General features: G+C 39.9%; 1 protein-coding gene across 1 annotated transcript in view; it reads left to right on the top strand.

The window, feature by feature from the left end:
• mettl15 (methyltransferase 15, mitochondrial 12S rRNA N4-cytidine) overlaps positions 1–17,032 on the top strand; it is a 47,225-nt gene that overhangs the window by 11,748 nt on the left and 18,445 nt on the right. The gene's annotated exons all lie outside the window — the stretch shown is intronic.

Genomic DNA, 17,032 nt, shown 5'->3' with positions numbered 1-17,032 from the left:
TTTCGGAAATGATTGATGCTCTCAAATTGCAGAAACATTTGCAAGTCCTGCAGGACTCTTCCCTGCTCATGAGCTGCAAGTATGGCATTTGTTTTCATGACTGAAAGAATTCAAATTAGCAAGAAGAAATAACCTCATATTGTAAATTGCAGCTTGCACATGTGGTAAAATGGGCCCCTGGGTCAACGTTTGACACAATGCCATACAATGTCATCAGGCAAGGTGCTGCAGTGTTAAGTCTAATACATGCAGGTTACACACAAACTGGATAATTCTACTCTTGACCTGATGTTGAGACTGAGGAAAAAATTATTGTCGTCAGCTTTCCACTTGTAAAAAGTATTATAAACCTTGGTTGTGAAGGTAATTTTAAACAGGGCAGATTTCTTGTACTGTTCTTTCTCAGCAGGTGGTCCTGCATCTTAATGATCTTCATTAAACTGCTATTGCACCTTTTCTGATAAAAGTCAGTTGCAGTGACCTTATCTGTGTAACCAACATCTTCCAGCTTATATTCCCAGCAGCATCCACATGAAGTGCTGTTGTTCTCAGCTGTGAGTGCGCGTACTCCCTGCCTACTGTGTTTCCTGACTAATTTGGCAGGGAAGAGCATGTCCGCTTGACACTACATGAAACTACTGACCTAGACCAGTAGTGGAAATTTCCTCCCTTCCCTCTCACTGTCCTTACACCATGTCTACTCCCACAGTTTAACCGGAGTGTCCCTGCTCCGGCTCGTTGATTTTATATAAACTACACTGCGGACACCTTGCTTAAAATGAATCTCTTAAAAATCAGCTTGGTTCTTCTTGAAAATAACGATGGGCACAATCTTCAAGCATTTTGGGGAAAGAGTTTGTGGGGACCAATGCATCAGTTCTAACATTAGGTCTCATGAGGCTTGCCTCGTCCTCTTTAAACCACTCTTAAACTTAACCCTTCAGAGGTCAGATGTTCTTTGGCTCACAACACCTTCACCTCTTGCTGATAAGTATTTGAAGGCAATATATGCACACTGGCAGCAGTGCTAGTTGTAATAAATTTCAGCCTCACTGTATCAGCAGCATCCTGTTGAGATAGAGCCCTCACGCTCAAGCTTATGTACCCTCCAGGCAGCCTAAAAGCCCTGACACACCAGGCCAAGTCAGGCCATCGATGAGAGTCTGTCGCCCTACTTTTTGCAGTGTGTCTTGCATCGTTGGCGTTAGTTGGCCCTTGTCAGCAGCTTTTCGGACGATTGAGCACGTTGAATCGGCTGAAGACACCGTCAGTGAAAACAAATCACTTGCTGTTCAGCGAATCAGTGCACAAGAAGTTAACCAGAAGCAAGGAAACCAAGCAAACAACTAAAGTCAAGCTGATCTCTCATCAAGCTGGCGTGAGTTGGAAAACAAATATATCATCAATATCATATCAGGTAAGATTTTCTTTCTAGCCATTGAGCTCTTAAGCAGAAACGGCTCACAATGTTATTGTCCGCTCGTGCATGGTACAATGGTTGTGTTGTAAGTATATAAGATCTAGTCTTGAATCCGTCCCGTCAGCCTTCTAGTTTACCCGACTACAGACCAATGCCATCTGCTGGTATGTAGAGTTATTTTCTTTCACGCCAGCACAGAATGTTCGTTAGTGAGCCGTTGCCTGTAGTCTCTGTGGTGTGTTCAAGTGCAACTTATTTGCCCAGACAAAGACGACATGGGGCGACTCCACAGTCTGCCTTCATTGCTGCTAGTTTTTTGATTCCGGCTTGGTGTGTCTCAGCCTTAAGGCTCCTGAGACTGACCACTGGTCATTTCCACCTTTCATAAACTAGAGTTCTGTGCTCACAGATGGATATTATGACCCTAAGGACTGTGGGATGATTTAAATTTGTCCGTGTTAATACCTTTTATGGCCTGGTTGCAGCTCTGCCCACATCTCATTTTTAGCAGCTTTGTAGAAATTAATGGGAGTGTCATTGATACTGAGTCAATCAGTAAAGAATATACAAAACAATATAAGACATTCTGGTTAGGGATGCATTTTTTTTCAGTCCCAATACCAATACCTGGGTTGTGGTTATTGGCTAATACAGAGTACCAATCCAATACCATTGTTTAATTAATAAGCTTTACAATACCTTCACCTCTTTTTAACAGGTACTGTTCGTACAAAACATTGGTGTACTGATGATGATACCAGCCAGGGAAAGGCCCAGGGCAACTTTATCAAAAATCAGTACATAGCGCTGCACTACAAAGCTTCCCCCACCCCATTTCCTATTTCCTTTCATTTCACATTGTATTGTCGACACAGTCTTCAAACTACTGGAAGCATCTTCTTTAATGCCTCTAGAATGCCTCCCTATTACCATGCCTTCCACCACGAAGCCTTCATTTAGCATGACTCCTCTTTGCACTCCCTAATGGACTTGGCCCTGTTATTCTTTTGTCTTCCTTTAGTACCATGAAATTCACCTTCAGGAGAGGAATCCATCTTTCCAGATGCTTCTTTACATTTTGTGAATATAGTTAGATGATTCCACCCCTTCTTTTCAGTTTCACTTCTGCTTTCTTTCGGCCTTTATATAGTTGCATTGTTTCCTTGGCGCACTGTATTGACAGTAGTGTCACAGTGAAGAGAAATCTTTCAGAGCAGTGAAGACGGGCAATGAAGCATGTAATCATTTTGAATAGATTCACTGCATCATATTTGACCTTAATTCTTGTTTCCTGTTAAAACAAAGAAATAAGCCTTTTGGCATTTCTTTCACAGTTAGTGCCGTTTCCTATCCACTGGAAGTTAGCAGTCTGTATTTTGTATGTTAACATGGCACATTTGTAGGCATGCCTGAATAACAGCATTTGAGGTCAGACAACCAGATTAAAAAGAATATTTGAGACGGACCTCTTGAGAAAAAAGACAGCATTGGTAGTTCAAACTGTGTTTACATTCAGTGCCAAAGGTAGTGTGACGCACAGGGCAGCAACATTTTGTAGAGAAGGAGTGGCAGCTTTGACAGTTGAGACCTGGGTTTGTATCTCCTCTTCTAACCACACTCAGTGTTGGTATAATTCAGTGGCAACGAAAACCTTCCTTTTAACTGGCAGGGACGTCGTACAGACCCTTACATATGACACTCACAGAATCTCCCTGATTCAAAATCCAGAATCTATAAATATGCACAAATAATTCATTTAACTGCTAGACAAGTTGTTTTAGCCTGACAGACCAAATTGCACATGCCAGTCTCATAGTCTCAGTTCATTTTCGATTTCTAGGGGGCGTTATCAACGGCCGTAAACCAAAATGTCTCTGGACCCAATTGGATAGACCTACAACCAATCAGAGTAACAGAAAACAATTTGTGACACAGTGCTGAGCCCACAGACAAATATGAACAGACTGCAGTGTGCAGAGATGAGCTTCGATGCTGTAACGGGTTTTGCTGTAATGCCATCAGAAATTGAAAAAAGTACTTCAACAGAAAGTTCCGCCTGAGCTGCAGCACTCCTTGTTGTTTTATAAATTGCCTAACGACAATCATCCTTACTTAGATAGGTTTATGATCACCTTTGTGCCAGCATGAAGGCTCTATAGGTTGTCAACATCTGAAAACCGCCCCTTATAAGATAAACAGTTGTGATTGACCCGACCAGAATCTGGCCGGCTGGAAATTTGTAGGAGAGTTGTCTTGTTCCAGGGCTAAAGTTGTTTTTTCCTACTTCACTGAAAAGGACTTTCTCAGTTTTTGTGCTGTGGAGGATTCATGTTTCTACACACTTGTGTAAGTTAAATACTCAACCATGATTGGCTTCCAAACTAGTTGAGATGTCACATAATCATGTGCATACGAACACGTGTTAAACTCAGATTCAAGGTGAGACAGAAACTTTCTCTTCAGCAGATGAACATGAAAACAGCCTTCTAGTGTCAAACTCTGCTCATACGTCATTCTGCACAGTGGAGCTCAAACATCTAAGAGAAGAAACAGTAACCAAACACAATTTTTATATATATATATGATTGAATCTCAGATATTTACATACAAGCTCAGTTGTGACAATTGTGATTTGTCTAGACTAATTAAAGTAATGAGGAGGATTTCACACACCGTAACCCTCTTGCCCCCATTTTCAACCCCAAACTAACCTGCTAGACTTAATTTGATAATCATCAACTGTCTTCCGCAGTAGCTGTAGCAGCTGTATATTTGTGCTGATGTAAGGATGCCTGTCCTGGAGCTACAATGCTGAGTATACAGAAGAGTCTGTTTTGTGGATTAGGTAGTTGTAATTTTTCATAAAGTTTTATGTATAAAGTCAAGCGTATATAGGAACACGTCGAAAATGTATCTTAGTGTCAACGTTTTAGCATGCTTAGCACCTCCTCGATATATGGCACTCTTATTATAAACATTAACAATAAACTCTTGTTATAATTAAACACATATTTATATTTAGGATTTATTCTCAACAGTCACTGGACGTTTGCTGTAATGCATCTGCAAATTTGACTCATAATGTTATTTCTAATAATTTGCTTGCTGCATTCAGTTTAAATGCAAAAATGAATCTTTCCAGCAGAGAAAATGTAGCTCAGTAAATCTCCAACCTGCAAGACAAAAACAGACAGTTTGACTAGGGGGGTGGGGGTGGAGTGTGATGACTCATGCACACAGTAGAGGTCCCTCCCCTTCTATTTCTTTCAGTGTCCAATCAGTTCTTTCCCAGCTGTCACTCATTGCCTCCAAATCAGATCCCCACATTGCTCTACCATTCCCTGTAAATCACTTTTGTTGCAAAGGTTTATAACGTGCAAGGTAAATAAAAATGCCACATTCACATCATTTGGACACATTGTCATTTGATAATGTGATTACCTTAAAATGCAGATGATCATCCTATCATGCATCGAGGATGTTGCTGGTCATACAGTGACTCCAAATTCAACCGACACACACAAATGAACACATTTTCTAATGTTCAAGAATAGATTTTAAAGTTGCTACTTCATGCACATTGAACCATGTTTTAATTTTAACAGAAAAAACAGTCGTATACTGTATCACAATAGTTCTCACAGAAGCTAGATGAATTCATCATTTTTTAAATGTAATTAGTTTCAGATTGCTCTTTCAGAATGCAAGCAGCCTATAAAGCAGCAGAAAGACTAATCGTTGCCTTGGATTGCCCACGTACAGTAAATATTAAGTTATTGGCTCATAGTTTCAGAGAAAATACAAGTGCCTGCTATCCTTGTTCCTCCAGGGATCTTCTCAGCACCACCGTGGTGTAAGAGCCAGTCTCAGGACTCCTTGGAGTGGGCGGATAGTTGACATGGGCTTTATGAGCTTTATGTAGAGGAGGACAGGGACTGGGGTTTTCCTCTTTGCAGTCAGATTTTTATTGAAAAGTAAAACAAATTTAACCATAGAACAAAAGCAGAGCTGGCATGAATTAAAAAGTACAAAAAGGAGAAGAAGAAAAAGTAAGAAGATGTGAAGGGTTTGAGGATGTTGTGGTGTTTGGCTTGAGGTGGGTAGAGTGAGGGTAGGTTACTTTACAATATAGCATGATGTTTAATCATCAGCATCTGTACATAGTGTCTAAAGGTAGATGAGCAAGATCGTTTTCACTGAATAGTATTAATTCTTTTCAGCTATCATCGACTGCAAAAGCGCATTTTTGGTTTTGGGATACTGAGCACGGCTAAATCAGCATTGTTGTCACCATTACTGATGTCAATTCAGATTCCTTTGGTGCATGATCACTTAGGGCGCACTCACACTGTCCATTCGTACCGTGCCCCGTGCTTTAGGGTGATTGTCCCCCTTCACTCTTCCGCCCGCAGCCCAGGCCCGCTTGTACTCACATTACTTGAAATGACCTGGGCTGCAGTTCGAATGTGTGTTGCTTAAACGTCATCACCCCTCGGAGATTAATTTTTGTCAAACTGTTTTTGAATATCTGCAGTAAACACTCCACCTCCGTATCAAACCATCGCAAACCTTTCACCGGCATCTTTTTAATTGTCCGTCGCGGAGAACAGACACAGATATAAATAGACATCAAGACGTCAATGCTCACGCTCAGGCTTGTACACATGCGCACACTCGTGCCCATACATGTGCGTCCGTGCTTTACAAAAGCCCACCTCTCTCAACCGGGCAGTGGTCGGCAAGCATGACGTGCCTGGGCGCGGTACAGTTATGCTCACACTGGTCAAACAAATTAGACTTTAGCCGTGATGCGTGCTTGGGCACGATACGGATGGACAGTGTGAGTGTGCCCTAAAATTGAGCTACATCATGTAAAGGATTTTGCTCGGGAGGATCTGGTGTTTTTAATGGCACTGATAACATCTAAGATGAACTCCAGGGGCTTGGATAACATTGCATTGTCCATCTTCATGTCGACCTTCATGCTACAGGGTGATATTGACTAGAGCGCAATCTACACAATCTACTGCCTGCAAGGGAGTTAAAGCAATAGTTCCTGTAAGACAAATAACCACCCAACAATCCATTAAATTAGGAGTCATTATGACAGCTAGCTTGGCATCATACTTCAGCAATTATGACCCTAAATGGTGATAAAGTGATGTGTAAAAGTCTTGACTGATTCCACTAATATTTTTGTTGGTATCACCACTAACAATGCTGCTTCTGCAAACTGATTCCAAACCATACATTCATTTAGATAGATAACGTTTCAATACCAGTTGTATTTCTATCCATTTATAACTAATCTCTGAAAACAGATATCCGCATATGAATGAATAATGTGTAGGCAATGGGACACGGTTTTGATATCGGAAGCATTCTGGTGTCCATTTGTAGTCTGTTTTGTAGTCAGAGTATTATTTACCAATCACGTTTGAGCAGCCTTTGGTTGCATGCTGGTAAACCGTTCATGTGTGGTGGAACGCATTGGCTAAAATGCAAACTGCAGCAGACTTTCTTCTCAGAACCCACCAGTTATCGTCTGACGACAATTTATCTTATAATTTGCTTTTTTTTTTTTAAAAAGTATCTGCATTCATATGCAGTAATTTGTTTATAGAGAAGTCATCTCTCAAACCAAACTCCCTTCTTGCGTGTCAAGTTGCTAATCAGACCCGGCGCACGGAAGACGAAGTCTCAGAGATTGATAACCAATAGGCTGATATGGTTAACCATCAAATCTGCTTCAGCTGACACATTTTCCCTGTAGGTTTGCACCTGAATAAACCTGTAATTGTATTACTGAATTGTATTATTTGATTGCAGTAGTATTGAATTGCAATACATAGTACTGGTATACCTAATGAGTGTATATGTCAATTGCAAGAAAATGTTACCAGAAGTAAAAATATTTTTATTTGTGTTGTTGTATGTTTTAGGAATGGGCATTTGAGACTCTGTTTACTTACAATATTACAAAACATACCATATATGTCCTCCTTTCTGCTGCCACCTCGGTAAAGTGAAAGTGGTATTTCTGTTGTGATTCTCCTAACCACAATGCAAAGTGATACATTCACACCTACAGGCAAAACATTTTTTGTCACCAGTTTACCTAAGGGACAATGTCAACTATCCTCTGACAGCTCCCACATCCCCGGCTGTCCCAGGATCAGCACCTTGGACAGCGATCATGGCGCACTTGTGTACAAAATGTTAAATGTTAAATAATCCCCCTGTGCTGAAAGCAGGATGATACATTGATCGTCTTAAACCTTTACAACAGCTAATTATAATATTATTGTTTTATTAAGTTATCAGTTCACTGTAATTTGGTTGTCAGCCAGGAGCCTTCAGGCAGATAGAGTCTCATTAACCAGAGCCCCTGTTCATTCTCCAATTAAATAAATAAATAAAAGCACAAGAGAAAAAGGTTGGTCAATATATCTTTAAGAAATATACACCATGCAATGAGAGTTTCAAATAGGCTCCATGTGAGAGCTAGCTTTGCATGCATACCATTCAAATATATCTTTTCTTATGTTTTGCACGTTTACAGGATGTTTAAAGGAGTTATTTCTTGTCTTTGTTCAAGTATCCTGCAGCTGTTTTGACACATTCAATTCAGCTAATGGTTTTATCCCCTGGTCATTTGTTTGCATTCTAGTGACCAGCAAATTGGCCACATAGTCATGTAATGCATGCACACTCAGGTGGAACATTCATGATAATAGACCTTGCACTGTGTTTGTTAAAGTCGAGACACTGGAGATTTATAGTTGAAGTATCTTCACTTCTATGGTCTTTCTTTGTTGGATTTCTTTTAACGTATGGACTTTTCATTTTAAATATTATGTTGATAGGAGACTTCCTATTCCTTGCCATTTATAATATTTGCAAACTAAGGATTGACTTGGATAAGGCTAGCTGTGGCTTAACTTGTCTAAATGGGACGTTTTTAATGTGTATTACTGTAATCAAGTGTACTGCTTTGGTGCTTACGATTTCATTTTGTCCTTGTAAGACATTAAATAATAAAGCAGTTTTAACTTACTGTTGACATATTTCACATCACAGAGTTAGTCTTTGCAGCTTACATAGACTTAAAGAGATACCCATTTAAATCCAATTCTGTGAGACAGACCTGGATTAAAATGGTATCTAAGTATCTCTTTAAACAATAGGGGTGTAACAATTCACAGAAGTCACGGTTTGGTTCATAACCTGATGTGGCACGAACAAACAAACTGTTACAGCCCACTTAACAATATTTTACTCACGTAAATGTCATATATTTGATCAATATTATGGATTTACTTGATTCACCACAAATACAGTCAGTAAGGTGCTTTATGTTCATGGAATTATGAACCTTTATGAATCTTTCCTGAGAATCTTCTCCTTAATGCAAGGTGACATCAGAAGGAACATAAAGACACTTAATCATGCTTATGTGTTTCATAACAGCCCAGATTGGGCCTGAAATTTGCTATATATGGTGTTGGGAGACACTGTGACAAACAGACTCGGCAGCTTCCTGAGATTGTTTAGATAGTTTAGATAGTATGTCTTCTGCCTTGTGCTTCACTGAGAGCACACACTTCTGTAGGCCAATAGCCTATGTCCTATTGAAGCCAATCCAAAAAAGGGATGTCTCCAGTAAAAACAAAACACTGGATAGTAGACTCAAGAATGCCCAGTTGGTATTTGTGTCTTTGTCAACAGTCCCAACAAAGAAAGCTTGTGAACAAAGCTCAGTGTCCATGGTTGCCGTTAAAAGCTGCTCAGTCCCATTATTTTGTGTTTCTGTGGACATGGCTGTGCAGATGATACACTACTACAAGTTTCTGTGTTCTTCCTCATCCACACTACTACGTTTTCATTCTATCATTCATTCAACACGCCAGAAAAAGCACTTCACTTGACCATTCACGCATAGTTGGCATGTGCATGCCGGTGTTAACAGGAATCAGATTTTCTAATGTTACTCCGCGGTTGAAAATCATGGATATTTATGTTGAAAATACAAAAACTACTTCAGAGGAAAAACAGCAAAGGCGAAAAGTAAGACCAGAGATTTTTTATGACGACGAGGCGGAACGGGTTACTGAAAGTAACACATGAGTATAAGGTGGTAACGGTGGTGCAAAGCAAATACAGCTCCATACTGTATTAGATCGGTACTGGTAGCATGATCCATGGCAAAGGGAAAGGAGTTGAAAAAGGATGAAATCATCAAAGGTACTGTATGTCAGCCTACCTAACTAATAAGACTGACTGACGTGGGTGTCTGCGTCATCACTTCCAAAGGTCCTTGTTTCTGTCCTTCAAGACTAAAACACAACCGAGTTTTCAAATTAAAACAGGTTCAGTAGCATTTCCAAATGTCACGGTTTCAGGGGCTCAGAAACGCAGGAAAAGTGTGGACACAATGTGTAAATGTGGCAAAAACTATGCGTTATTTAAACGAAAATGTAGTAGTGAGGATGTAGACTAAGTCTATTTCTCTTTGGTTGCTCTCTTTCCCAGTCGAGCATCTCCCTCAGGTTGCAGCTCGTTTTTGCTTCCTTTACAAAACCATGTCAGCAGCGTTTTATAATCAGTTAGATCAAGATTGGCACTGACTAGTCAAAAATTAAATGGTGAAAGCTGTGATAATTGAATAATCATGGTGGTCTCAGATGGGATTTTGTTTTATTGCTTTTAATAATAGTATTTCATTCTTTTCTTTTTTTAAATTGGCAAGACAAAAAAGGTAATTGAAGACATCCCGTTGGGTCTGGTATCATCTTGGGAGCATGAATTGTTGAGTGAGTCATTAGTTGCAACTGTGGTTAAGTGTGAAGTTCTCAGAAATGTGTGTGAACATGTCAGTTGGGTTTACATAGGGGCCATGCGTGTAGCATGAAGCCTTCATTAGATTTAGTTTGATCCCCAGCAGTGTTAACCTTTGCCAGCCTTGTTATGCCTGTACTTACATGTTGGAAGGTGTGGGAGCATTTCCAACAAAACAAACGGTGTGACCCAGCCTGCTTGTTTAATAAACGTGAATAGAAACAGTGCAGTGACTGACTTTGACAAACAACATACATGAAAATATCAATGATCTGTCCTCTAATCTCATTAAAAATACAATAGGCTTGAATGTTGTGCATTTGCACACAGGCCAACAGGTGCAGCTAACTGACTTTTGTGACGTGAGTGACCAGAGGAGTCTGAAAGAAAAGGGCTTAAGTGAGATAAAAACAAAAGACAAAAAAGTTGAATAAAAACATCAAAATAATTTGTACATTATTCATAGGTGGACATAAATTGGGCTTAAATAACATCTAATCAAGGTATCTCCTCTGAACCCCTTTAAAAGCAGCAGATCCTTAAGTTTCTTAAGGGCCAGGAGGAGAAGCCATGTCTGTAGAGTCCAGTGTGACGCATCAAAATTGCATCAATTTTCAAACACATAAATCGATAACACTTAACTAAAATGGTACTTCAAAACAACTGAGGAAAATAGTTTTAAAGAACATTTATTTTACTCTCTTATGTATCTTTATCAGCTCTTTTGATTTTTTCTTGACTCACCTCCTATTTGCTCAGCTCCAGCACACAGTTAATCATATATCACCTACAATTAGCGTGATAACATTGACCAAATTGGAAATTATCCTTTGGGGACCATGGATATCAGAGTAGAGCCTTAAGAGAGCCTTCCCATGAAGTTGGGAGTGTTCCTCTATACAGTTTTGACACTCAAAATCCTAAAACCAAGTACCACACAATAACTGTCCTTGTTTCCTTATAGGTGAGAAAAATGTACGCACACATTACTGAAACAACATCATGACTTAATGATCTTTATGTGGGCATAAAGTTCTGTAACAGCTGGGTCACTTCTTCCTCCACATCATTTTGATAATTCATTTTTGTTTCTAATTAACATACTCAGATGGGGACACTAAAACAAAAGTTAAAGTCTCTTGCATATGTACAGACTCTGAACAAGTCCGGCTTTTCTTTATGGCTTCTAAGTATCTACATACGATTCGTTGATTCTCACTTATTCATTTGACCTACAAACTTCGGATGGTTGTTTTTGGAAGCAAATGCAGTTTTTTTCTTTTTTCTGCGTCTAGCAGTGTCTAGTCTTAACTAGTTCAAATACCTCCTCAAGTGTCTTTTATTTAAACTTGTGCCAGAAGAGTGCAAACAGCACTGAATAGATGAGGAATGAAAGTATTTGTCGTAACTCTGCGGCATTCCTCTGACAAAAGAGAGATTATCCCAACATGCAGAGAGGCATTTGGAAGCAGCACTCTGGCAAAAAGTTTTGTCAACATATTGTGCTCCTGTATCACTCACTCACTCAATCACTCTTACACTTGGACACTTTAAATTTAGGCAGGTGAGGCAAAAGGCCGCGTGCATCTTAGACATCACTGATCACCTTCAACATAAGCTTTTGACAGGGTAATTGCGGGAAGCTTTCATGCCTTTTGAGTTCATCTGCTCTCATCGACCATCTGTTTTGTTCACCCCACCCCCCACCTCCACCTCCGACCCCCTAGACCAATAAACACACCCATCACAACTGTTTAAATAAAAGAGAGAGACTTATTTACATCTTTTAAAGAAAAGTTTAAATCAGACAAACATGGAAGCTGCCATAAGGAGGTTCAAAAGTCATTTTATTGTTAGATAATATTGATATAGATTGAGCATAGCAGCAATTTTAAGTGTGAGATTTACGTCCAGAGTCAAGTGCACTTCAGTCCTCCTGCAGTCTATAAAACCATTGTCATCCCCATAATCATAACCTTCACAATGTCATGTAATCATACCATGCTCTCATGCCACAATCCAACTGAAATGTGTGCGCACTTGTATTTCGCCATGAACTTTGTGTGACAGAGAAAGAAATGCAAACCGGTTACCTCCACTCTTGCCATGGCAACGGACGCGACAAGAAAAGCGATCCTGTACCTGTGTATCTGTCTCCCTAATGGTCTGTGTGTTAGTGTAACAAGATCTGTAAAAACTCCCCTCAATGACATTTTAGATCCCCCACTGTAACTGACCTGGGCTGGGGAGTCACAAGTAGGATTTAGGTGAGTACTCAGCCTTCTCTCAGGTTCCTGTTCCCCTTTTCCTAATGAATTCAACCATAAGAAGACTTGAGATGAGGCCCCTTTTTCCACATGGCCAGGGTATTACTTACTTTAGTATGAGCTGTATTGTTAGCAAATTTCATTAATGTAAAAATTAGACTTTCTCCACAGCAAATAGTTTTGTAAAATGTATCCAGATAGATGCTCTTACCTGTTTTTTTGACTTGACATATCAAATGAGAGTCTATGATGTATTTAACTTTTTTGGGGAGAAAAGTTCTCATTAAAAATGTCGTGGGTGGGGGGGACTGCTGAAGTGTCCTGCATTATAGCACCTCGCAGCTTCATTGTTGGATTGCACCACTCGGACTACTCCTAACTCTCCTATTCCCTCTGCTGGGAAAGGTAGATATTACACACCCTAAACAGAGTACAAACACAGACTAGATTAATTACTTTTATTTTAGGCATCATCTCTGCATCTGGAGACTGAGATGACCCGTGTTGTGTTCTGGCTCAATTCCAATCTGCTGCTTTTCTCTAAGAAAGCCCGGTCTAGGTGGGAGCCTTGCTGACATCCCTCTGTATGAAATATCAATGTGAATGACTCACTCCCGAGTTTGGTGTCAATCATCATCGTAAATGCCAAACCCATTATCACCGAATCTTTTCAAGAAGTTGTTGTGTCCATCTGGTGGCAGAAGCAGCAGGCTTTTTTGAAAAGACGGAAAGATTTTTCACAGCAGCATTCGGGGCTTTTGAAAAAGCATGTTTTCCCTCAGGATGTGGGAACTAGATTTTCAATTTACCTTATAAATGACCTTGTAAACATCCAGTTCTCCAATTTTCGTTGCACGCACTTAATTTTTTTCTTAGTTTCTTTGGTGTGTGTATATATGTGTGTGAGTGAGTTACAGGGAGGAAACTTGTATTAAACCTCATAAAAATGGATGTGCTGTGCAACGGTGATAGAAATGTGAATAAATGTGCAGTATTTATATTTTTTAACCAACCACCTTTGTGAATATTGAGCATCAGTTGGCAATAGTTCTATAATTTGCACCAGTGAAATAAACAGGTTGTACCTTTGTTCTCTTGGCCACAGCTTCCTCAAGATGTGAAAAAAAGGTTTTGTTGTGACAAGTTGTGCTCACACTCCAGTAGAGGACCAGTTTGTCTCCTGGTTGCTTGTGTCGACTGTTTCGATAAAAGCCAGCCTACTTGGCTGTTTGTGTTTCTGTTTTCCTTTTTCCTTTTTTGTATTGAATAGCACAACAGCCAAGTTCATTATGCGTGTGACTCATCCCACTAGCCCACACCCCCTCCCCATCTGCTGCTGTGCGCTGGAAAGGAGAGGGAACCGCCATTGATCACTTCTTCCCTCACACATGCACGCACACACCCCACCTTCAACGTCACTATCGATCGACATGTTTAATGTTTTTGTGGGAAAAAGCTGGCATTTCCTTTTCTGTAATTTCACATTTGTTCCCTACCATTAGCTGACATTATGATAAATCACAGAGCAGGGATTTAAATTAAAAAATAAAAAGTAAAGCATAATTATTCAATATCTCAAACTGTTCAGTCAGTGCAGGGCTGCGATTTTGTTTCAGGGCAGGTTTTAAATATAAGAGAATATACCTGACGGGAGATTAGCAAGTGTAAGTCCATGGATACAGCTGAGTTTACAGCTACCTGACTCACAGTAAAACCTCAGAGTGGCAGAGTGGTTGGCAGACTATTGTGCATTTCCTTAAAGCTGCAGTTGGCAAGTCTGGCAGATCGAGTTGACTCGGTCAAATTTTGAATGTTTACAACTCTCACGCCCCTTACCCACTATCACCGAGCTCCGCGCTCTCCAATCGAGTTCTCGTCAGTGCATGTGCACCAGATTCCTGTGAACTTATGGTTTCTTCTCTCATCAATAAACGGCATGGAGTACACGCTACATGCTACACGCTACAGTACATACGATCTGTGCCCGAGAGCCAGCTCTGTGCTGAGTGTACAGGACGACAAGATCAAGAGGCTCTAGGTGAACGTAGAGGTGCGTTTTTTTTCTAAAACAGGATGATTTATGTTGTTCTATCGGAGCATTGTGTCGGTTTCAGTGAATATGATCAAACAAATGTTCCCCACACCCCTCACTCTCACGATCTGATTAATACATGGCTTCAGAAGTCAAAACAAGCGTGTAAATCACTGACATACTGAATATGCTCCTATGGACCTCTGACCATCAGACCAGTGCTTGGATTCTATGGAGCGAAGAGATGTTTGTATATTGTTTTAATTTTTTAGATTTAAATGATTCCAAATCATTTATTATTTCATTTAACTTTAGTCACTATTACTATTATTTTATCTCTGTGGTCTGCCTTTTTAATTACGTTTGTTAAATGATGAAAATAAATAAACATTATAAAAATAGACTTAATTAATACAAAGCACGTGCTATACAGTGCAAGGTAAAAGTATCCTATGCTGATTTTCAATCTTATTATTTATACAGCAAAGTGCTTTAGTGTTCGTCTTCTCATGCATCATTATCGGGCTAACTAAAAAGTTACCTAAATAGATATCCGTGGCATTTCACATTTGTTTCAGGACAAAGTAAAAATGTTTCCTGCAGTAACCAAATTATTCAAATTTTCACCAAGATTTCCTCAACAAGAACTTCATCACATAAAAAGGTTTTGAGGTAGAGAGCTAATATTGAGTTGTTTCTGAATTCATCTTTGGGTTTAGTTTCTGTCACAGAAAAAAAAGGAAAACTTTTAAATCAACCACATACATTATCTTCTGCATAAATAAAAGCCACTTCAGGAAGAAATGCAGCGTCATTATGGTTGTTTATGGTTTTTACTACAAACTACAGCAATGTTTTTGGTGGCATGTATCAAAAATCATTATCACCAGCCGACCACGCACACATGTTCTGGAAGTGCACGAAACTCACTGAATTTTGGTTCGATATATTCCTAACCCTCAAACAGGCTCTTAACACAAATTTGGAACCAAATCCCCTGACTGCTCTTTTTGGGCTCCCACCGTCTAAAAGTCTGCCCATTACTACACAAAGTGTCGTTGCCTTTACCACCCTGCTCACCAGACATAACATTCTCCTTAAATGGAAAGATGTTTTTCCACCGACAGTGCTAACCACTACACCATCTTGTCACCCTAAAATACCACACAGACAGAAAAAAATAAATTCTGGAAGATTCGGAAAGTACCGTAAAATAGCGGTTGGAGTGCTGGCCATTGTGCTGGCTCTAGCTTGCATGTTGGTAGCACAATGAGAAGTACCATGGCTATGGTGTCACTGACAGGTAAAGTTGTCTTTTTACCGTTTACCGAGATTTTTTTAATGGAAACATTAGGTGATAACGGGTGTTTTCATACATTGCTTGTCCAACTCACAACAAAATTCACCAGGAGAAGAGATCCACCACAATTCTGCGTAGTAGGCGATTAATTGATCACACTGTACGTTTGCTTTTCCATAATAACCAGAGCAGCACGCTGCAAGATAAGAAGAATAAAACGTGAGTCTTCATGAGGTGAAAATGTTCAGTCAAACGTCGGTCAGGAAGGGAAAAAAACACCACTGAATTTTGTTTTTATTTTTTGGGTTACTGAAGTAATAAATAATGGTTTTGTTTGCCAACAGAAACGGCTGTGGAGCTTCAAAATAACACAAGGGAACAGATCAACATTTTCCAGGACTTGCAGACATTATAGCTAATTTAAATAATGATTATACAAATGCTGGCCCTGTCATGCTCATCTGATTTTTTCCTGTCAGAAGAACTATTCCCACAATATATTTTTTATCTGTCATGGCAGAACAAAGAGGATTTTTAACCTTACTGTTTGTCATACAGGATATGTAGCCATTAAGCAGAATATTGTAAAAACATATGTTGATTAAAAATGTTATATGGCATCGTGAGCTGGAAATCTATTTCATTTTAAGTCCTGACATGAATTTCATAGTTTTAGCATGGAAACAATAGGCAGTTAAAAGACACACACACACACACACACACACACACACACACACACACACACACACACACACACACACACACACACACACACACACACACACACACACACACACACACACACACACACACACACACACACACACCCAGGAGCTAAACAACAGACTTGCTTTTTCCACTCACTTCACTTTGTGAAGCGACATACTATTTTGGTTAGTTCGGTTTCTACTCACGTTGTGAGTAAACAGTTACTATGTCTGAACACACGAAGAAAAGAGCGATGGCTACGGACCATAGACTATAAAGATAGACGACATGTCTCCACTTCCTACCACCGTTCAAAGATGAAGCCAAAATCTCCAGAATACGTGCACTGCCATTTTGCTCACAAAGCCAGAGTCTGTGCTGTAATGTGCGGGCAATGCAGCCGTGGTATCACAGTCCCGCCCAGACACCCGTCTGACCAATCACACTTGTCATGACGGGAACAGTCA

Source organism: Echiichthys vipera (assembly GCF_963691815.1).
Source record: "Echiichthys vipera genome assembly, chromosome: 1".
NCBI classification, from domain to species: Eukaryota; Metazoa; Chordata; class Actinopteri; order Perciformes; family Trachinidae; genus Echiichthys; species Echiichthys vipera.
The sequence above is the reverse complement of the archived record's forward strand: the minus strand, read 5'-3'. Positions and strand labels throughout refer to the sequence as shown.